Raw genomic sequence first — 22406 nt, 5'->3', positions numbered from 1 at the left:
CCAAAGGGAGAGGTACTTTGGGGCAGGTAGCGCTACCTGGGGGAACTCTGGGGAAGGGACTGAACTGGGAAAGGGTATTTCCTCCAGGAGGGGAGTGTGGGACTGAGCCCCCAGAGAGACTGAGCCAGTAGTGGCTAAACCCATCCCGGTTTCCCAAAGCAGGGTTATTACTGTTTGCCTGTTATAATTATTTTACCTTTACACCCAGTTATATAAAGTTGATATTTGCTACAAACTGTGTGTGATTATTTCCCTAGTGGGAATCCCCTGGAGGCTCTGCGCTAAATCCCAGTTTCACTATTTGCAAGGGGGACCCCATTACCTGTTTAAACAAGTATACAGCCCAACAGGAGTGAGTGTGCCAAGAAAGGGTTACACTCGTTATACAAAGGAAGCATCAGGCAAACATTCTCTTTCAAGCAGATTCCATCTTAATATATGTTTCAGTATTTACAGAGAGGAACACATTTGTGCACCATAAAATATTTCCTTAAGAGAAGGTACAAGCCCCCCAGGGTATCACTTGGGCAGATGCTGTTCCCTAATGCTCACACAGTAGGTAACATAATGGGGATATACCCAGCTGGGAATGACTTGCCGGGTACATAGTTACATAGGGTTGAAAAAAGACCAGAGTCCATTAAGTTCAACCTTTCTAAGTAAACCCAGCACCCAGACCCTATACTTACCAATCTATATACTCACATACATAAACTATATATACACCCACTAGTACTAACTGTAGATATTAGTATCACAATAGCCTTGGATATTCTGCTTGTTCAAGAACTCATCCAGGCCCCTCTTATAGGCATTAAAGGAACAGTAACACCAAAAAATGAAATTGTATCAAAGTAATCACAATATTATGTACTGTTGCCCTGCATTGTTACAACTGGTGTGTTTGCCTCAGAAAGACCCCTATAGTTTATATAAGTAAGCTGCTGTGTAGCCATCGGAGCAGCCATTCAAAGGAGAAAAGGCACAGGTTACTTAGCAGATAATAGATAAACCCCCATTATATGGGGCTTATCTACTAGTTATCTGCTATGTAACCTGTGCATTTTCTCCTTTTTTCCAGCTTGAATGGCTGCCCCCATGGCTACCCAGCAGCTTATATATATATATATATATATAAATATAAACTTTAGTAGTCTTTCTGAAGCAAACACACCAGTTGTAACAATGCAGGGCAACAGTACATAATATTGTGATTACTTTGATACACTTTCATTTTTTGGTGTTACTGTTCCTTTAACAGAATCTGCCATTACCCCATCTCTAGGAAGGGCATTCCCCAACCCCCTCACTGCCCTCACCGTGAGGGAACCCCCTACCGAACATCCCCCGGCAGGGCATTCCCCAACCTCACTGCCCTCACCGTGAGGAACCCCCTACCCAACATCCCCCGGCAGGGCATTCCCCAACCCCCTCACTGCCCTCACCGTGAGGAACCCCCTACCCAACATCCCCCGGCAGGGCATTCCCCAACCCCCTCACTGCCCTCACCGTGAGGAACCCCCTACCCAACATCCCCCGGCAGGGCATTCCCCAACCCCCTCACTGCCCTCACCGTGAGGAACCCCCTACCCAACATCCCCCGGCAGGGCATTCCCCAACCCCCTCACTGCCCTCACCGTGAGGAACCCCCTACCCAACATCCCCCGGCAGGGCATTCCCCAACCCCCTCACTGCCCTCACCGTGAGGAACCCCCTACCCAACATCCCCGGCAGGGCATTCCCCAACCCCTTACTGCCCTCACCGTGAGGAACCCCCTACCCAACATCCCCCGGCAGGGCATTCCCCAACCCCCTCACTGCCCTCACCGTGAGGAACCCCCTACCCAACATCCCCCGGCAGGGCATTCCCCAACCCCCTCACTGCCCTCACCGTGAGGAACCCCCTACCCAACATCCCCCGGCAGGGCATTCCCCAACCCCCTCACTGCCCTCACCGTGAGGAACCCCCTACCCAACATCCCCCGGCAGGGCATTCCCCAACCCCCTCACTGCCCTCACCGTGAGGAACCCCCTACCCAACATCCCCCGGCAGGCATTCCCCAACCCCCTCACTGCCCTCACCGTGAGGAACCCCCTACCCAACATCCCCCGGCAGGGCATTCCCCAACCCCCTCACTGCCCTCACCGTGAGGAACCCCCTACCCAACATCCCCCGGCAGGGCATTCCCCAACCCCCTCACTGCCCTCACCGTGAGGAACCCCCTACCCAACATCCCCCGGCAGGGCATTCCCCAACCCCCTCACTGCCCTCAGCAAGAGGGCGGATAAATGTGGTTCAGTAGTTATTATAGTTACTTCCTCCTATGAGGTAGAAGTAATGAGACAACTTAATGATACAGCAACATATACCCCCTTGAAAGGGGACCCTACGATTAATTTGACAAAGATCTTAGGTGATTTGTTGTATAAGGGCCTTATGAATGGTGTTCTCACCACTAAAGAAGTGGAAGCTTTAAAATGTGAGAACCAAGTGATTCCGGTTTTTCATATTTTGCCCAAAGTTCATAAATCTTTGGAGAATGTAAAGGGATGTCCTATTGTGGCTAGCATAGGATCCCTGAGTGAAAGGCTATCCTGCCATATAGATAAACTACTCCGCCCTCTAGTGGAATCTCTGCCATCCTACCTTAGGGATACCACGATGTGTATCAATAAGAAACAGGGTTTGAAGTGGAAATCAACCTATCTGTGCTTTTCAATGGACATAGTATCCCTTTACTCTTCCATAGATCACGTCCTGTTAGTCGAAGCTATTCGCTACTGGCTAGACAAAGAACATGTGTTTCCCAAGCTACAATCTGAATTTGTGTTGGAAGCTGTTGAATTTTTGTTGAAATCTAATTATTTTCTTTTTGATGGTAGGTTCTACCTCCAGAGACGTGGAGCCGCTATGGGTGCTTCGTTTGCACCCACATATGCCAACCTGTTCATGGGTTGGTTTGAGTGGCTCCACGTCTATGGTGATCAGAACCCTTATCGTTCACATTTGATTACTTTTTTTCGTTATATCGATGACTGTATAGGTATTTGGGAGGGTGATGAGGTAACTTTATCTAAGTTTGTCAATTTTTGTAATGAACAGGTGATGGATATTTCGTTTACTTTTGAGACACATTCTGAAACTATCTCATTTCTTGATGTTAATTTTTTGATTTTTGAAGGGAAGATACATTGTGATCTATATAGAAAACCTATTACATGTAACACTTTGTTGCACTCTAGAAGTGCCCACCCGGCTAGTTGTGTGAGAGGTATCCCAGTTCCTCAGGTTGCGCCGGATCTGCTCGACATGGGATGCTTTTCATAGACAGGCTATGTTATTGTGGGACCGTTTTTTGGAGAGAGGATGTGCTCCAGACACTATCAAAATAGCTTATGAAAGGGCAGTAGCCAGCAATAGAAGTGAGCTTTTAAAGCCTAAAAAATAGTAACTCAGTCTCCACAGGAGAAAGCCAGGTCAAAAATACGGTTCTCCACGATATATAATAAAGATTTTCATCTTGTTCAAGTATTTGCAAATACTGGGGAGTTCTACTACAGGACCCTGTTTTAGCTCAAATATTGGATAAGAAACCATCCTTTGTATATAGGAAGGGTAAAGATGTTGCATCCTGGCTCTCTCCGAGTATATAAACCTCTAAAAAGGAAACTGGTTCCTGGCTTAAAACTACAGGTAACTATCGCTGTGGGAGAAATAGATGTAAAGCTTGTCAATACTTGAAAGTTTCACAAGGGGCGGCGTGGCCTGCATGCTGGACGGGTAGGACGCACTAGCGCTGAGCTCCACATAGTGAGCCCTATTATCCTGCCGACACACGCTAAAAAAGCCGGATAAAAAGCACGGCAAACTTGGGGGAACACACCGAGCACCTACCAGCCATCTTGGGGAAAAATAGGCAGACTTCCAGACCCTCCACGGCAACTCCCGCCGCAGAGCCGTGCAGACAAGATGGCGCCGCGACACCTCCACACCATGCAGCTCAGGCTGAAAGCGCCGCTGCAATAAGTAAAGGAGAGACAACAGCCAAACGGCTCGAACGTTTTGCCAGGCACTCTCCTCCTCCTCAGCAACTCGGAGGTATGTCTCCCCCACTAGAAATGGCAACAGACGATAGGGAAACAGCTCTGCACCCTGCTGCCTCCAGCCAGCCTACCCACACAACAGAACCAACACTAACAGAAATACTGCAGATAATCACTAATAATCACTCTATGTTGGTAGCAAAAGTGGATGAAATACACACTGATTTTGCAATACTAAAACATGACATACAAAAAATAAGAGAAAGGACTGGAGAAGCAGAGAGAAGAATAGGAGAACTAGAAGACCTAACCAACCCAATACCAGGCCGCATTGACACAGTCTCTAAACAACTAAACGCATTGGAAGCCAAAGCAGACGATCTGGAGAACCGTCTGAGACGCAATAACATACGCATACTAGGAATGCCTGAGGGAGCTGAAGGAAACACTGCAGAGACTTTTGTGGAAAAATGGCTCCACTCCAGATTCGGGGAACAAGCCTTCTCCAATGCTTTCACAGTCGAGAGAGCACATAGGATACCAGGCAGACCTCCACCACCTGGCGCACCACCAAGACCACTAATAGCCAGACTGCTGAACTACAAAGACAGAGACGCAGCCTTAGCAGCTGCTCAGAAAGCAGGAGAGCTGCTACATGAGAACCACAAGATCTCAATATACCCAGATTTCTCTGCACTGATCAGGAAACAAAGAGCGCAATTTACCGAAGCCAAACGCATGCTGCGACAACGGCAAATCCCATATGCGATGCTATTTCCTTCCAGGCTCAGAGTTGTCCACAACGGGAAGACCCAATTCTTTGAATCTCCGGAAACAGCGATATCATGGATAGAGGGACGACCCAGAGACCCCCCACCACACCGATAAACTAGATTACCCCCCGGCCAGTTTGCCAAAGATTCAACGGCCAATACAAGCAACAATGACACCAGCTACACCAGATGGCTCCCAAACAGCAACAGCGGAGCTCATCTCCAAACCGCAGACCCATAACACACAGACTGTTCAAGTTACGGACAGGCTGAGTAGACTATAACCCCTTTCTTTTCACCACAGGTTACGTTACAGGGAGGAAACCCACGCACAGTTCTGTTGGGGAGCGTGAGGGTAGGGAGGGAAAGCATGAGGGATTGGGAAAGTTATATATCTGTTTTTTGTATGTTTAACATGACACAATACCTTAAAATGTACCAGTGGGTGGGCTCAAACAATATGAGAACTATTACCAACTGTATAAAATGTCTAGTGTTAAAGTAATATGCTGGAACATAAGGGGGCTGGGTACTGCAATTAAACGCAGGTTAGTCTTTAACTTTATTAGGAAAGAGAAACCACATATTACAATACTACTGGAGACCCACCTGGAAGGTAAGAAAACTCTAGCACTTAAAAAACCATGGATAAGTAACACATATCACTCTACATACTCTACGTATGCTAGAGGAGTATCCGTACTAATCTCTAGATCATGCCCATTTAGCTTAACTACTGCTATCACAGACAAATGGGGCAGATATGTAATCCTACACGGAACACTGCATGGCCGACAATATACAATTGCTGGCGCATATGTTCCACCTCCATTTGAGGTTAAACTCCTACATTAAATAATGGAAAGGATTACTAAACTACCCCCAGCACCGCTGTTGGTGATGGGCGACTTTAATGCAATCAGAGACCCGGAGCTAGATCGCCTAAAAGCCTCCGGGCTCCCCAACACGAACTTCTCCAGCTGGGTCTCCATGTACGGTCTCATTGATATCTGGCGTGTACGAAATCCAGGTACAAGACAATATACCTGCTACTCCCCAGGCCAGAATAGTTTATCTAGGATAGACTTAGCTCTTGGAACCCCAGAACTGGACAAATTGGTTACTGATATCAACATCCTAACCAGAGGGATATCAGATCATTCCCCCATAACAACTACTTTTAAGGCATCCACAGACCCTAGGGATAGAACATGGAGGTTAAGCCCGTACTGGGTTACCCACCCAGATATGGTAGAACACATCCGTAAAGCTATAACTTCCTACTATGAAATTAACCGAAACTCCTCCACGCCAGACATAGTGTGGGATGCCCTAAAAGCCTATATAAGAGGGGAATACATCAGTAACATAAGGGCCTTAACTGCCTCACTGAACTCTGAAATATCCTCACTCACCCAAAGAGCTGAGGAATCAGAAGCAGTGTATATCACTACACTCTCAGAACAAGATAGACAGAACTGGCTCAATGCCCAAAATGCACTCACACTTGCACAAGTAGAGGCAACCAAAAAACACATCCTCTACCAACGAGTTAATATATTTGAACAAGGGGACAAAAACGGTAAACTACTCTCCTTTTTAGCAAGAGATGAACACACACAGTCCACTATACCCGTGATTAAAAAAACCCTCAGGTGAACTCACAGCTGACATAGCAGAGGTGAATGCAGCATTTAGGAATTTCTATGCAGATCTATATAGCACAAAAATACAGAAAGGGGAACAGGATATAGATATACACCTCAACAGCACAGATATCTCCACCTTTGAACTCCAAGAATCCCAAAGGCTGGGAGCCAATATAACTGTCCAAGAGGTCAAAGATGCCATATCCTCCTTCCCCACAGGCAAAACCCCAGGGCTAGATGGAATACCCATCGAATGGTATAGAAAATACACAGGCCAGATAGCTCCTCAATTAACCAATTTATTTAACACCACCTTGACGGGTGCCCCTCTCCCACAATCCATGTATGCAACACTAATAGTCCTCATACTAAAACCAGGCAAAGACCCAACCGAGTGTGCCTCATACAGACCCATCTCCTTAATTAATTCAGATGCCAAGATCCTAGCTAAAATCCTAGCTTCCCGATTAGCACCCATACTACACAAAGTAATTCAACCAGACCAGACAGGCTTTATGCCGGGGAAGTCCACAGACATAAACATCAGGCGGTTATACACCAATCTATCCATCACTCATGAAAATGTGGGTAACAGAATAGTAGCCTCACTTGACAATGAAAAGGCTTTTGATTCAGTCGAATGGCCATATCTATGGGGCACAATGAAAAGAGTCGGAATCCCACCAACCTATGCACAGTGGGTGAAGGCTCTATATGCACAACCCCTCGCCAGGGTCAGAACAAATTCTAAAGTCTCACAGCCCTTTCCCATAAAAAGAGGTATCCGACAGGGCTGCCCACTCTCCCCCCTTCTCTTTGCCCTTGCCATGGAACCCCTGGCATGCCGGGTGAGGTCAGACAAGGAGATAGAGGGACTAAAGATTAAGGACAACACAGAACTAATTTCTATGTATGCAGATGATACCCTTTTATACTTGGCAAACCCAGACAAAGCACTCAGAGCATCAACACCCACACAGCCTACTCGGGCCTCAAGATAAACTGGAGCAAATACATTCTGTTTGCCGTAGATCCTAGGCCCCCAGGGGCACCCACATAAACTCAAGGGCTAACCTGGTCCGAAACGTTCAAATATCTGGGAATCTGGATCCACAGAGATTTAAAAAAATTCACAGACCTAAACCTGATTCCAATACTTAAACTCACGGAATCCAAAATCAAGGCATGGGCACCCCTACCTCTATCGCTCTATGGCAGAATAAATCTCTTTAAGATGATCCTACTCCCAAAACTGACATATATTTTCAGACAATCACCTATAATGATAAAAAAAAAAGTGTTCAAAACTCTCCGCAGCTTGCAAATAACACTATTTTGGAACAACACACAACCGAGAATTGCCCTAGCCACTCTCCAGCTCCCAGTAAGACAAGGAGGACTAGCAGCACCAAACCTATTTCTATACTTCTTGGCAGCTCAATTGGTTACAGCATGGAGATGGGTCTCCCCCTCCACACAAAATGCCTCCACAACATTAGAAGCACAAACAATTGGGTCCCTTGAAGAGCTAAAAAACCTTCTATATAGAGGTACCAAATACACAAAGAAGGCTACTTTACCAATGACCACAACGGTGAGAGCATGGAACATAATACTTAATCTGTTTCCCAGCCACCCCTTCCATTGCTCCAAATACTCCCCTCTCTGGTACAACCCAAATCTGAAACAGTTTACCACGGTCCCAGACCCACAGGCCTGGGCCAGATATGGTATTAAGTACATTGCTGATATATATGCGGATGGCAATCTTATGCAGTTCCAAAATTTGAAAGAAAAATACTTGTTGCCTAACACAGCGTTTTTCAACCGCTGTTCCGCGGCACACTAGTGCCGCGAGATGTTGCCTGGTGTGCCGTAGGCAGGGCCGCCATCAGGGGAGCACAACGGTTACAACTGTCCCGGGCAATTTTTAGTTTCAAAGGGGGCCCGGCGATGCTACAGTTTTTCTTAGTAGCTCGGGCCCCTTTAATAAAATCCGGGCCCTGTCATTGGTTGCGCCCCGTGTGTACGGGTAACGTCAGTACGCATGGGGCGCAACGTTATAAAAGGGCCTGTGTGCGGTCGCGTGTAGGCAGAAGTGCAGAGGCGGCACCAATGTACTAGGGGGGCACTGCTCTTGGCACCAATGTACTAGGGGGGCACTGCTCTTGGCACCAATGTACTAGGGGGGCACTGCTCTTGGCACCAATGTACTAGGGGGCACTGCTCTTGGCACCAATGTACTAGGGGGGCACTGCTCTTGGCACCAATGTACTGGGGGGCACTGCTCTTGGCACCAATGTACTAGGGGGGCACTGCTCTTGGCACCAATGTACTGGGGGGCACTGCTCTTGGCACCAATGTACTAGGGGGGCACTGCTGCTGGGCACCATATTCAAGAGAATGACTTTATATATAGTCAATATAGGCACAGAGTTAAATTTTTTAACATTTTCTAATGGTGGTGTGCCTCGTGATTTTTTTCATGAAACAAGTGTGCCTTTGCCCAAAAAAGGTTGAAAAACACTGGCCTAACAAAATGCTGTTCAGATACCTACAGCTGAGGCACGCGGCCGGTTACCAATTCCAAACTCAAACAATAAACACCACCCCCAGCAGGGTGGAAGAGTATGCCCACACACCTGAACTTCGAAGGCCCCTATCACTATTCTACAGTACTCTAATACTAACCGGACCGTCCCCAGCCTCCAAAGCTCTAGAAAAATGGAAAAAAGACATACCCACACTAGACTCTGAAATATGGCAAGATATCCTAGACTCCTGCTTTGAGGGCATGGTATGTAACAGGGACAAACTAATCCAGTTAAAGTGCCTGCACAGAACATACCTTACTCCACAAAGACTACATGTAATGAACCCAGAAATCCCACAAACCTGCCCAAAATGCATTGCCCCGGTAGCAGACTACTTTCATATGGTCTGGTCCTGCCCAGAGATTCAGGACTTTTGGAAGCAAGTAACCCAGACCATCCAAAGTAGGATATCACTAATAATACCCCTAAACCCTATAATAATCCTTTTGAACCAAGTAGAAGAAATAACGCCAAAAAGGGCACAATGCACCCTCCTCTCCATCCTACTAATGTATGCAAAAAAAGCCATAGCCCTCCGGTGGAAATCGAACTCGGGCCCCACAACACCACTCTGGATAAATATAGTCACTAAGGCAGCCCCGTTGTACAAACTAACATATATGAGAAGGAACTGCCTAGAAAAGTTCCAAAAAGTTTGGGGTGATTGGCTAGACCCAGGAGAAGAAGGCTAGAAACTTCACAGAACGCACCACTTTTATGCCCACCTTAACGTGTCGGCATAAAATACCCCCTCCTCCCCCCCCAGAGTACTACATCAAGAGCTCCCCAACAGTAGTACGGGTAAACACCCTGCACCCCACTGAGACACCCAAGGCCCTATCACCCAGGTGCACAAGAAATAAATATGCTGATAACATGGTTTTATTGGTAGAAGGTCATGTTTATTGTTTACTGTTTACTTAGTTTTGTATTAAACTTTATTATGAGAAAACTGGACAACGAAACAACTCTAATACAAATGTATGTCAACTGAATGCAATTTTCTCAATAAACGGAATTGTTAAAAAAAAAAAAAAAAGTTTCACAAGTTTTTATTAGTACACAAACAGGCAAAGAGTTTAAGATTAAACAATATTTCAATTGCCTATCTAAACAGGTTATATACCTAATAACATGCAGCTGTGGGTCCCAATATGTAGGGAAAACCATACGTAATGTCTCCACACGGATCCTAGAACATGCTTCGGCCTTAGAAAGAGGGGACTTGAAATCTGCAGTGGCCAAACACATAATTGAGAAACATGATGGGAGATAGTGCTGGGCGGTATACCGGTTTATAAAAAAAAAACGGTATGAGTTTTAAACATACCGCTATACCGGTATGCGCGCCTCCTGCTGTTTTTCTCCTATTACTTCCGGGTTGCGCCCGTGCGTACGTGACGTCGGCGCGCATGTGACGTCAGCGCGCACGCGACGTCGCTAGGACGCATCGCTGGAGCTGGAGGAACCACAAGTTGGGTAAGTTCTGCTGGGGGGTTGTGGCTGGGGTTGGGGTTGGGGGGGCTGGGGGGGGTTGTGGTTGGGGGGGTTGTGGCTGGCGTTGGGGGGCTGGGGGGGGTTGTGGCTGGGGTTGGGGGGGCTGGGGGGGGTTGTGGCTGGGGTTGGGGGGGCTGGGGGGGGTTGTGGCTGGGGTTGGGGGGCTGGGGGGGGTTTGTGGCTGGGGTTGGGGGGGGCCACCAATATTTATTATTTATTTTTTTATTTATATACCGTCAAATACCGTGATACCGATATAATTTTGAAAAATACCGTGATAAAAATTTTTGGTCATACCGCCCAGCTCTAATGGGAGAGCACACTTTTCAAATAATAGATAAACCACAATTTCAGGTTAGGAAGGGTGATATGGAAAGGAGACTCCTAAAAAGTGAGGCGTTTTGGATTTTTAATCTAAACTCCCTAGATACTAAAGGGGGCATGAATAGGGAATGGGAATTATCCTGTTTCTACTAAAATACAAAATCTATACTTACTTCCTGCTTTAATATATACATTATTATAATTACTTATATTATTTTTGTTTTCTCTAATTATTATTTTTCGTTTTTGTTTTTCTTTAATTAATGGTTTGGCCTTTTGCTATTATTATTTGTAAACTTTTGAACTGTGATATTTGCTTTTATGGATTGGGGATATATATATATATATGTATATATATTTCTTGTATGGGATGGGAAGGGTTAATATGTTTTATATGCGATTGAATCCAATTGGTAGGACAGTTTTAAAAACCCCACACTAAGTGGGACTAACTGCTTCTGAGGAAGTGGCGACAGGCCACTAAACGCGTTAAGCGTTAGACCCTGAGGGATTTGCATGTGCCTTTTATCTATGCTGGAATAAAGACTGGATTTTAATTTTATCCTCGTGGTGCTCCGCCATTTATTTTTTCTATATTTCCCAACCCCCTCACTGCCCTCACCGTGAGGAACCCCCTACCCAACATCCCCCGGCAGGGCATTCCCCAACCCCCTCACTGCCCTCACCCTGAGGAACCCCCTACCCAACATCCCCCGGCAGGGCATTCCCCAACCCCCTCACTGCCCCTCACCGTGAGGAACCCCCTACCCCAACATCCCCGGCAGGGCATTCCCCAACCCCTCACTGCCTCACCCGTGAGGAACCCCCAACCCAACATCCCCCGGCAGGGCATTCCCCAACCCCCTCACTGCCCTCACCGTGAGGAACCCCCTACCCAACATCCCCGGCAGGGCATTCCCCAACCCCCTCACTGCCCTCACCGTGAGGAAACCCCCTACCCAACATCCCCGGCAGGGCATTCCCCCAACCCCCTCAACTGCCCTCAACCCTGAGGAACCCCCCTACTCAACATCCCCGCGGCAGGGCATTCCCCAACCCCCTCACTGCCTTTACCGTGAGGAACCCCCTACCCACATCCCCGGCAGGGCATTCCCCAACCCCCTCACTGCCTTTACCGTGAGGAACCCCCTACCCCAACATCCCCCGGCAGGGCATTCCCCAACCCCCTCACTGCCCTCACCGTGAGGAACCCCCTACCCAACATCCCCGGCAGGGCATTCCCCCAACCCCCTCACTGCCCTCACCGTGAGGAACCCCCTACCCAACATCCCGGCAGGGCATTCCCCAACCCCCTCACTGCCCTCACCGTGAGGAACCCCCTACCCAACATCCCCCCGGCAGGGCATTCCCCAACCCCCTCACTTGCCCTCCACCCTGAGGAACCCCCTAACCCAACATCCCCCGGCAGGGCATTCCCCAACCCCCTCACTGCCCTCGACCGTGAGGAACCCCCCTACCCAACATCCCCCGGCAGGGCATTCCCAACCCCCTCACTGCCCTCACCGTGAGGAACCCCCTACCCAACATCCCCCGGCAGGGCATTCCCCAACCCCCTCACTGCCCTCACCGTGAGGGAAACCCCCTACCCAACATCCCCCGGCAGGGCATTCCCCAACCCCCTCACTGCCCTCACCCTGAGGAAACCCCCTACCCAACACCCCCCGGCAGGGCATTCCCCAACCCCCTCACTGCCCTCACCCGTGAGGAACCCCCTACCCAACATCCCCCGGCAGGGCATTCCCCAACCCCCTCACTGCCCTCACCGTGAGGAACCCCCCTACCCAACATCCCCCGGCAGGGCATTCCCCAACCCCCTCACTGCCCTCACCGTTGAGGAACCCCCTACCCAACATCCCCGGCAGGGCATTCCCCAACCCCCTCACTGCCCTCACCGTGAGGAACCCCCTACCCAACATCCCCCGGCAGGGCATTCCCCAACCCCCTCACTGCCCTCACCGTGAGGAACCCCCTACCCAACATCCCCCGGCAGGGCATTCCCCAACCCCCTCACTGCCCTCACCGTGAGGAACCCCCTACCCAACATCCCCCGGCAGGGCATTCCCCAACCCCCTCACTGCCCTCACCGTGAGGAACCCCCTACCCAACATCCCCCGGCAGGGCATTCCCCAACCCCTCACTGCCCTCACCGTGAGGAACCCCCTACCCAACATCCCCCGGCAGGGCATTCCCCAACCCCCTCACTGCCCTCACCGTGAGGAACCCCCTACCCAACATCCCCCGGCAGGCATTCCCCAACCCCCTCACTGCCCTCACCGTGAGGAAACCCCTACCCAACATCCCCCCGGCAGGGCATTCCCCAACCCCCTCACTGCCCTCACCGTGAGGAACCCCCTACCCAACATCCCCCGGCAGGGCATTCCCCAACCCCCTCACTGCCCTCACCCGTGAGGAACCCCCTACCCAACATCCCCCGGCAGGGCATTCCCCAACCCCCTCACTGCCCTCACCGTGAGGAACCCCCTACCCAACATCCCCCGGCAGGGCATTCCCCAACCCCCTCACTGCCCTCACCGTGAGGAACCCCCTACCCAACATCCCCCGGCAGGGCATTTCCCCCAACCCCCTCACTGCCCTCACCGTGAGGAAACCCCCTACCCAACATTCCCCCGGCAGGGCATTCCCCAACCCCCCTCACTGCCCTCACCGTGAGGAACCCCCTACCCACATCCCCCGGCAGGGCATTCCCAACCCCTCACTGCCCTCACCCGTGAGGAAACCCCTACCCCAACATCCCCGGCAGGGCATTCCCCAACCCCCTCACTGCCCTCACCGTGAGGAACCCCCTACCCAACATCCCCCGGCAGGGCATTCCCCAACCCCCTCACTGCCCTCACCGTGAGGAACCCCCCTACCCAACATCCCCCGGCAGGGCATTTCCCCAACCCCCTCACTGCCCTCACCGTGAGGAACCCCCTACCCAACATCCCCCGGCAGGGCATTCCCCAACTCCCCCTGCACTGCCCTCACCGGAGGAACCCCCTACCCAACATCCCCCGGCAGGGCATTCCCCAACCCCCTCACTGCCCTCCACCGTTGAGGAACCCCCTACCCCACATCCCCCGGCAGGGCATTCCCCAACCCCCTCACTGCCCTCACCGTGAGGAACCCCCCTACCCAACATCCCCGGCAGGGCATTCCCCAACCCCCTCACTGCCCTCACCGTGAGGAACCCCCTACCCAACATCCCCCGCAGGGCATTCCCCAACCCCCTCACTGCCCTCACCGTGAGGAACCCCCTACCCAACATCCCCCGGCAGGCATTCCCCAACCCCCTCACTGCCCTCACCGTGAGGAACCCCCTACCCAACATCCCCCGGCAGGGCATTCCCCAACCCCCTCACTGCCCTCACCGTGAGGAACCCCCTACCCAACATCCCCCGGCAGGCATTCCCCAACCCCCTCACTGCCCTCACCGTGAGGAACCCCCTACCCAACATCCCCCGGCAGGGCATTCCCCAACCCCCTCACTGCCCTCACCGTGAGGAACCCCCTACCCAACATCCCCCGGCAGGGCATTCCCCAACCCCCTCACTGCCCTCACCGTGAGGAACCCCCTACCCAACATCCCCCGGCAGGGCATTCCCCAACCCCCTCACTGCCCTCACCGTGAGGAAACCCCCTACCCAACATCCCCCGGCGGGCATTCCCCAACCCCCTCACTGCCCTCACCGTGAGGAACCCCCTAACCCAAACATCCCCCGGCAGGGCATTCCCCAACCCCCTCACTGCCCTCACCGTGAGGAACCCCCTACCCAACATCCCCCCGGCAGGGCATTCCCCAACCCCCTCACTGCCCTCACCGTGAGGAACCCCCCTACCCAAACATCCCCCGGCAGGGCATTCCCCAACCCCCTCACTGCCCTCACCGTGAGGAACCCCCTACCCCAACATCCCCCGGCAGGGCATTCCCCAACCCCCTCACTGCCCTCACCTGAGGAAACCCCCTACCCAAACATCCCCCGGCAGGGCATTCCCCAACCCCCTCACTTGCCCTCACCGTGAGGAACCCCCTACCCAACATCCCCCGGCAGGGCATTCCCCAAACCCCCTCACTGCCCTCACCGTGAGGAACCCCCCTACCCAACATCCCCCGGCAGGGCATTCCCCAACCCCCTCACTGCCCTCACCGTGAGGAACCCCCTACCCAACATCCCCGGCAGGGCATTCCCCAACCCCCTCACTGCCCTCACCGTGAGAACCCCCTACCCAACATCCCCCGGCAGGGGCATTCCCCCAACCCCCTCACTGCCCTCACCGATGAGGAACCCCCTACCCAACATCCCCCGGCAGGGCATTCCCCAAACCCCCTCACTGCCCTCACCGTGAGGAACCCCCTACCCAACATCCCCCGGCAGGGCATTCCCAACCCCCTCACTGCCCTCACCGTGAGGACACCCCTACCCAACATCCCCCGGCAGGGCATTCCCCAACCCCCTCACTGCCCCTCACCGTGAGGAACCCCCTACCCAACATCCCCCGCCAGGGCATTCCCCCAACCCCCTCACTGCCCTCACCGTGAGGAACCCCACTACCCAACATCCCCCGGCAGGGCATTCCCCAACCCCCTCACTGCCCTCACCGTGAGAACCCCTACCCAACATCCCCCGCAGGGCATTCCCCAACCCCCTCACTGCCCCTCACCGTGAGGAACCCCCTACCCAACATCCCCCGGCAGGGCATTCCCCAACCCCCTCACTGCCCTCACCGTGAGGAACCCCCTACCCAACATCCCCCGGCAGGGCATTCCCCAACCCCCTCACTGCCCTCACCCTGAGGAACCCCCTACCCAACATCCCCCGGCAGCATATTCCCTTCCCATCCCTCCCCACCCCACTCTATTGTAAACAATATAACCATGAGTGAGTTTTTTTTTTTTTTAACAATTCTTTTATTGCATTAAGATATACATATCTTGCAGTGTGTTATTTCCAGCATCATTTGCTTATTGTACAATAAGAAAATAAAATAAATTAACTACATAACCATAATAACATTGCAGTGTCTCTTTTTTTTCTATTGCATATTTTATACAGAGGTATATAAAATACATTGATATCCTATCAACAATCATTGCAGTGGCTTCTTTGCTGGTGCAAATATTATACTTCAGTTAGCCTTTAACTCGCGGCTGTGTACTTATCTTCCAGGGCATGGTTGGGGCATTGGTGTATCCCTTTTTCATGGAGAGTGGGGGCTGTTTTGGAGGTGTGACCTTCCCTGACCTGTATATCTTATGGGGGTTCTGCGTCCAACCATGCTGACCATATTTTTTCAAATTTTTGAGGGCATCCCCTCCTTATATATGTTAGTTTGTATAACGGTATAGCTTTGTTAACCATAGATTCCCATGCTGCTACTCTGGGGCCCTCAGGTGATTTCCAGTATAGAGCGATTGTTTTTTTTGCGTACATGCATAGTATAAGGAGTAGTGTTCTTTCAGCCCTTTTGGGTGATAGATCCTCTACCTGATTAAGCAGTATTACCATTGGATCTAGGCTGAGTATTAGGCTTGTTCTGCCTCTTATAGTGTCCGCTACTTTCCCCCAAAATCGTTGTATCTGTGGGCAGCTCCATACCATATGTAGGAAATCAGCTGGGGAGTGGTAGCATCTGGGGCATTCTTGCCCTATATCTGAATGCATTTTATGCAGTCTTTGGGGCGTAAGGTAGGTGCGATGGAGATATTTCAGTTGTGTCAGCCTATCTCTGCTACTGATGATCCCTTCTAGTGCTAACTCTAGGGTGTCCTCCCATAGATCTGGGGTGAGCTGTGGGACGTCTCTTTGCCACTTTTCTCGTAGTTTGGTAAGGTTTGTACTACTTGCCCTCATTAGCTGAGAATAAAATACTGAAAGAGGTTTTTTAAGTTCCTCTGTATGGGTTAGAGTCTCGATGTTCCTTGGGGTTGTATCTACTGCTTGGCCTCCAAATTGAGTTCCCATAGCGTGGCGCAACTGCAAGTATCGGAAAAGCATTGTGTTAGGGAGAGAGAAGGTTTGCTTTAGTTCCTGAAAGGCAAGTAGTGTACCTTGTGGCATTACGTCTGATAAGTATTTGATATTATGGCGTGACCATATTTTGGGATCGGGTATTGTTTGGAGTTGTTCCAGGTTAGGGTTATGCCATAAGGGGGTATACTGCGAGCAATGTGGTTGTGCCTTTGGGAAGATTTTGAGTGCTTTCTTCCACGCGCTAACTGTAGCTCTCATTGGTTGGGTGGCTTGTTTGGTATAGTTCGTACCCCTGTATAGCAGGTTTTGGAGTTCCTCCTGAGACCCTATGATTTGTATTTCTAGCAGAGTGGCTGCATTGGTCAGGGACGGTGAGGTCCATCTCCATGCTGCCACTAGCTGTGAGGCCAGATAGTTCCAAAAGAGGGATACCATTAGACTTCCTAATTTACGAAAAGTTGATTGAGGGATGGTTATGGGGGACTGCCTGTAGATATATGTTAGCTTGGGGATTGCTAGCATTTTAAATAGATTTATTCTACCAGTCATCGTGAGGGGTAGGCGCCTCCATGTTTCTATTTTGCTCTCTAAGTATCTCATGATCGGGTTAATATTTAATTCTATGTATTTCGTTAGGTCCCCGTGGATCCACACTCCCAGGTACTTGAACGAGGTTACCCATTTTAGCTGGTTTGTTTGGTTGGGTGGGTTGGGGGGGGTGTCTATTGGAAGGATAACCGATTTAGACCAATTTATTTTAAGGCCAGAGAAAGTAGTGTGGTTGTTTATGATGTCTAAAGCTGAGGATAGGGCTTGGTGTGGATTGGCCAGGTACAAGAGGGTATCATCTGCATACATGGAGACTAGTTCTGTTGTATTGCCTAGTTTGAGTCCCTCTACCTCTTGTGATAGTTTAAGACGGCATGCTCCATTGCAAGGGCAAATAGTAGGGGTGATAGGGGGCATCCCTGTCTGGTGCCCCTACTTACTGGGAAAAAGTTGGATAGTTTGGCATTGGTGCGGATCTTAGCTATTGGGGAGGTATATAGGGCTTGGATCCATTCTATAAATGTGGGGGGGATTCCCATTGATTTAAGTGTGGCCCATAGGTATTCCCATTCCACCGAGTCAAAGGCCTTTTCATTGTCCAGAGAGACAATTACTCTGTTCCCTTCATTATCATGCTTGATGGATAGATTTGTAAAGAGTCTTCGGATGTTAGTGTCAGTTGACCTTCCCGGCATGAATCCTGTCTGGTCTGGCGATATTAGGCCTATGATATGTTTAGTTAGCCTGGTGGCTAGCACTTTTGCTAGAATTTTAGCATCTACATTTATTAACGATATAGGCCTATAGGAGGAGCATAGTAAGGGGTCTTTCCCGGGTTTAAGTATGAGGACTATCAGTGTTTCTCTCATTGATTGTGGTAGTGGGTTCCCTTTTTTTATGTTGTTGTATAATTGGGCCAATATGGGTGCTAATTTTTTGGCGTGTTGTTTATACCATTCTCCTGGCATGCCGTCTAAACCTGGTGTTTTTCCTGAGGGTAGGGCTGCTATGGCATACTCTATTTCTGATGGGGTAATGTCCTGTGCCATTTGTTGTGCGGCTATTGGTGTGATTGTGGGGAGGTGGAGGGAGTCTAGGTATAGGTGAAGGTTTCCTGGGGTTACCTGGAGTTTGGTTGTGTATAATTCTGAGTAAAAGTTTGTAAAGGCCTGCTTTATTCCTTCAGGGGTGGAGGTGATCTCTCCGTTTGGTAGTTTTACTGCTGATATGGAAGTACTAGTGGTGTCCTCCCTGGAGATTATCGCTAAGAGTTTCCCTGTTTTGTCACCATGAGTGAGTTTACATCCCGAACAGTGAAACTTTAAAGGAGACATATAGGATAAATGGGAAACCCCTAACCCTGTAGGCAATTATGAATAATATCCGGTGCTGGTTTCCCTTTGGGCTAAACATTAACCCTATCTGTAACAATGGCCCCTTTATTGGAGCTCCCTATAGATCCTCTCAGGTCCCTGTCTGGGTTTCACATGAGGGGTGGGTGTGTCCTAACGGTCCCTGCCAGAAGCACAGTAGGAGGGGGAGAGCCAATCACAGCCCTGCACTCACACAAGCACAGACGGGCTTCAGTTCCCTATCAGGTCAGCTTAGCTGCTGATTGGTTCCTATCCTACAGTGCAGGGTACGGAGGGCCGCCGGCTCCCCAGCTCATCCAGAGAATTCAGCCAGCAGGAAGTGGAACAGATGGGCGGGGCTAGTGGGGTTTGGGGGGAATTTCTCAATAAATCAGTCAGAAACACAACTTTAAGCACAATCCTTCTATATCTAGAGGAGTATAATTCCCTGGTACATTCATCATTTTTATAGGATATGTCTCCTTTAAGTAGTCGTGCAATCAGTGGTCTTGCTGTGGCGCCCGGGGGAGGTGGTCTGCCCGGGATTCTGTGTGCCCGTTCTACTATAAATGCTGCAGAGAAGGCCGTTTGCCCGAAGGTATTGGTCAGCCATTGTTCTACAAATTTTTCGGGTGTTATCCCTTCAGCTCTTTCTGGAATACCCAGTATACGGATATTATTCCGCCTCAGGCGATTCTCAAGGTCGTCAGCCTTTGCTTCTTGTATTTGTTTTTCTGTGTTTGTTATGGGCCCGAGTAACGGGTTTGTATTGCCCTCCAGTTCCCCTAATCCGCGCTCAGCTTCTCCCGTTCGCTCCCTAATTTTCTGCACATCGTGTTTTAGGATTGGGAATTCTGTTTTGAGTTCATCAATTCTAGTTATTAGCACCGTGTGGTTCCAGTGATGGTATTAAGCACCTCTGTTAGTGTTGGCTCAGGAGGGTGGACATATTGGGTTGGTGCTGTAGGCCCGTTTGCCCCAAGTGGGGTATCTATAGTGTTCATTGATGGTGCAGGTGATGTGGGCAATCGGCTAATAGGGGAGCGTTTATAACTCCACTTACAGACCCACTAACTCCTGTGTTTATAACTCCACTTACAGAGCCCCCACTAACTCCTGTGTTTATAACTCCACTTACAGAGCCCCCACTAACTCCTGTGTTTATAACTCCACTTACAGAGCCCCCACTAACTCCTGTGTTTATAACTCCACTTACAGACCCACTAACTCCTGTGTTTATATCTCCACTTACAGAGCCCCCACTAACTCCTGTGTTTATAACTCCACTTACAGACCCACTAACTCCTGTGTTTATAACTCCACTTACAGACCCACTAACTCCTGTGTTTATATCTCCACTTACAGAGCCACTAACTCCTGTGTTTATAACTCCACTTACAGAGCCCCCACTAACTCCTGTGTTTATAACTCCACTTACAGACCCACTAACTCCTGTGTTTATAACTCCACTTACAGACCCACTAACTCCTGTGTTTATAACTCCACTTACAGACCCACTAACTCCTGTGTTTATAACTCCACTTACAGAGCCCCCACTAACTCCTGTGTTTATAACTCCACTTACAGAGACCCCACTAACTCCTGTGTTTATAACTCCACTTACAGAGCCCCCACTAACTCCTGTGTTTATAACTCCACTTACAGAGACCCCACTAACTCCTGTGTTTATAACTCCACTTACAGACCCACTAACTCCTGTGTTTATATCTCCACTTACAGAGCCACTAACTCCTGTGTTTATAACTCCACTTACAGAGCCCCCACTAACTCCTGTGTTTATAACTCCACTTACAGACCCACTAACTCCTGTGTTTATAACTCCACTTACAGAGACCCCACTAACTCCTGTGTTTATAACTCCACTTACAGACCCACTAACTCCTGTGTTTATATCTCCACTTACAGACCCACTAACTCCTGTGTTTATATCTCCACTTACAGACCCACTAACTCCTGTGTTTATAACTCCACTTACAGACCCACTAACTCCTGTGTTTATATCTCCACTTACAGACCCACTAACTCCTGTGTTTATATCTCCACTTACAGACCCACTAACTCCTGTGTTTATAACTCCACTTACAGACCCACTAACTCCTGTGTTTATAACTCCACTTACAGAGCCCCCACTAACTCCTGTGTTTATAACTCCACTTACAGAGCCCCCACTAACTCCTGTGTTTATAACTCCACTTACAGACCCACTAACTCCTGTGTTTATAACTCCACTTACAGAGCCCCCACTAACTCCTGTGTTTATAACTCCACTTACAGACCCACTAACTCCTGTGTTTATAACTCCACTTACAGACCCACTAACTCCTGTGTTTATAACTCCACTTACAGACCCACTAACTCCTGTGTTTATAACTCCACTTACAGAGCCCCCACTAACTCCTGTGTTTATAACTCCACTTACAGACCCACTAACTCCTGTGTTTATAACTCCACTTACAGAGCCCCCACTAACTCCTGTGTTTATAACTCCACTTACAAAGCACCTACCACCAGAGCAAGCGCCCTGGAGTCCCAGTGGTTCCATTTATACTGTCTGTTCAGGAGCAACTAATCAAACCCCACCCACCTCAAACTGAGGGTAACTACAAAGAAATGCAACTTCTGGAAATCCCGCTGCAAGCCTTATAGTTTACCAAATTTTGTAATTTAGCACAACAACAAAACAGCAAATACTTTTGAAAAAATTAAACCGAACAGTTAAACAACACAAAGATATTGAATAAAGTTGACCTTTTTTGTTGAATTCAAAAAGTAAGTTGTTTCAACCAGCCTGTTAGTAAGTTACATATGCTCTTACTGGGTAAATATAAAGCCTATAACATCATCTTGTCATTATTAACCCAATGTCATTTCCAATGGGGCATTTGTTGAGATGAAAGGAAAGGGGGTTACACCATTATCCTATAAAGGGTCTCTTTACATTAAATCAGTTTTGTGAAAAGCCTTTGTGTCAGTCCGATTTATTGGTGCAATTTATATTTGTTTTCATGGTTGTTAATAAGACAATGAATATATATTGTTATAATTACCCAGTAGTAGAACATTGTACCACGGGAGCCATAGAGCAGAAAGGGAAAATGTGGCCCCGTGATACTGTGGGGGGGATGTAACGGAGCCCTTTGATCATAGAGACGTTGATGTTGCTGTAAGAGAAAACGTTTATTGATAACACATATATGGAGAAGTGCGCATAGACAGTCACTTCTAACCTGTTCCTGGAGAGAGTGGGGCTTTTATAGGGTTTCCTGATGGGACAAAAAGGAGCCCCTACTAATGAGAGGGGAGTGGGCACAAACCCAGAAATCTTTCATCTCCTCTTTACTAATAGGAGGAGCCACAAAGGGTGCAGGCTTCCCTTCAGCCTTGGTTGTGCCTTTGTCTGACAAATGCCTGGTCAGAAACACACAGACCAGCAAAAATCCTGACTTGAGTTTTCAGACAAAACCCAGCAAAATCTCTAAAGTTTTGAAACAAAAGAAAGTACTTCAAGGAAAGGGAAGGGCTGTTTGAACTACAACTCCCAGCAGCCCCAAGGCACCCTGAGAGTTCTAGTTTAGGGAGGAAGTGCAGCAGCGAATGGCAGCCCCCACAT

The 22406-nt window shown here is 49.4% G+C and overlaps 1 protein-coding gene and 1 long non-coding RNA gene across 2 annotated transcripts in view; both read left to right on the top strand.

Annotated features, from left to right (window-relative positions):
* h2ac14 (H2A clustered histone 14) overlaps positions 1 to 22406 on the top strand; it is a 1193713-nt gene that overhangs the window by 623564 nt on the left and 547743 nt on the right.
* LOC116407604 lies at positions 564 to 21683 on the top strand. The gene is made up of 2 exons (XR_004220422.1): positions 564 to 601; positions 21596 to 21683. It is a non-coding gene; the product is annotated as an uncharacterized LOC116407604 (long non-coding RNA).

This window comes from Xenopus tropicalis, chromosome 9 (genome assembly GCF_000004195.4).
Source record: "Xenopus tropicalis strain Nigerian chromosome 9, UCB_Xtro_10.0, whole genome shotgun sequence".
Taxonomy (NCBI): Eukaryota; Metazoa; Chordata; class Amphibia; order Anura; family Pipidae; genus Xenopus; species Xenopus tropicalis.
This window is presented reverse-complemented; position numbering and strand designations above follow the sequence as displayed.